Source organism: Octopus bimaculoides, chromosome 24 (genome assembly GCF_001194135.2).
Source record: "Octopus bimaculoides isolate UCB-OBI-ISO-001 chromosome 24, ASM119413v2, whole genome shotgun sequence".
NCBI classification, from domain to species: Eukaryota; Metazoa; Mollusca; class Cephalopoda; order Octopoda; family Octopodidae; genus Octopus; species Octopus bimaculoides.
In genome coordinates, this window is record NC_069004.1 from 8,470,301 (window position 1) to 8,472,168 (window position 1,868).

The window sequence follows — 1,868 nt, forward strand, 5'->3', positions numbered from 1 at the left end:
TTTTTTTTTTAAACGTGTAACCCACCCTTTACTAGCCTGAAAATCTGGTTCGTAATCGTCTCCGGAGCGTGAAACAAACTTCTCGCCTTTGTTTGCACTGTGAGAAGGTTCACGAGTGTTTTTCTGTTTTATTTTGTGTTCTATATTCTATATCGAATCTTCCATCCACATGAATAACAATTTCTCCATTTCATGGATTGTCCCTGTCATTGTTTGGTTAAAATCGTAGACTTTATAGATGCAGAACCTTTCACAGCTTCAAGAATTCTTTCTTTGTCCTTAAGTATCGTCGTTACCGTGGAATGCGGCAACTTCAAATCAATGCTATTTGTATTCACACTGCCAGATAATCCTTATTTTGCAGTGTAAATCAATAGCCTTCCTTAACTGGAGGATCTGTAGATGCGCTAGTTTAAGAAGTTAAGGAAGGCTATTGATTTAGACTGTCATTTTAGGAGTATTTCAGATACAGTTGTGCCAAATCCACACGCAAATTGATGCTTGAAAGCGACTGAGTGAGAGACAGTGGCAGATGCTGCTATAGTAATCGTACGTGCGGCAGCCCAACGTCCGAAAATCGATTTATTTATTTATTTATTTATCTATGGTCGTTAAGTGGAGTTGGCGTAAATCTATGTATTTAGATATAACGTCCCTCTCTAAAAAAAAAAAGAACCATCACTAACAGGAGGAGTCAACGTTTAAAATTTTTTTTCAATAGATATTTGAATTAAATCTGTTTCAAAATATGGAAAATAAATAATAATGAGGGTGGAATGGTGAAGGTTTGGAATAGGTCGCGCACATAACTTGGATTTTCTCCGTTTTGACAACTTTTTGGTTTGTTATATGCCCATCCAGTTCGCTGTAAAATGGGCTCACAAAGCCGAGATGTAAACGGAAACCTAATCTCCATAGCCTAAAACGTGGGATTCCGTAAAAAAAAGAAATAATAATAATTTTAAATGGGGGAAGGATTCCGTTTACATCTCCGCTATGTGAGCCGTAAAATGAATGGGGTGGGGGCTTTTAATAAAAAAATTTTTTTAAAGATCTATGATTTTTTTATTTTTATTCCAATCGTGGTGCCCTCGGGACGGACATTTCATTTTTTTTTCTTTCTTTCTTTTTGACTACGCACTTAAAAACGAAATCCATGAAAATCCAACATTTTGGAAATGCTCCCCGTCGCAACAGCCACGGCAGTGATCACAGTTATAATTCTTTCGACCCCCACCTTTCTCTTTTTTGTTTAAACAGAAAATTAAAAGAATTTTTTTTTTTCCAACCAAAGAAAAAAGTGAATTTAAAAACAATATTGAAATTATACATTTGATCGCTATAAGCAAATCAATTGTGCAGCTTGTTAATTAAGCCAGAAACTGCAGAACTGCTTTCTCGGACTATGAGAGACTGTCATAAAACAAACGTTTATCAACTTACCATTTTCAGATGTAAACAATCAATCAGACCGTTATACGTTTTTACCAAACTACTAAAGGAAACATCTGATTGTTAGAATGGGGTTTACCAACGTTTTATCAACATTATTCAGCACCAACATTCAAGTGACTTCTCTGTATATCTTCGACAATAAAATCCTAATCACAATGAACAAACAGAGCTGAGTTTATGCTTCCAGCCGCAGTTTCGATGTCAAATATTACAACCTCAATAGTAATGTCTCTAAGATAACGCAAGTTCAGAAGTGGACGCACAATGTTTCTAATGAAGATCTGATTTTTCTGAAAAATAAAATAGTTAAACCAGGTACAATAAAACCTTTTCAAGAATCAAGAAAATCGTTTTAATCTTCAGAATATGACGTTATTAGTAGGTAGATGTTGTTGGCACTCCGTCGCTCAACG

At 35.4% G+C, this 1,868-nt stretch overlaps 1 protein-coding gene across 1 annotated transcript in view; it reads right to left on the bottom strand.

Annotated features, from left to right (window-relative positions):
* LOC106883445 (zinc finger protein 845) overlaps positions 1–1,605 on the bottom strand; it is a gene marked incomplete at its 3' end in the record, with an annotated part of 5,334 nt that extends 3,729 nt beyond the window's left edge. The window contains exon 1 of the mRNA XM_052976507.1: positions 1,444–1,605. The remainder of the gene's footprint in view (positions 1–1,443) is intronic.
* Positions 1,606–1,868: the final 263 nt, after the last annotated feature.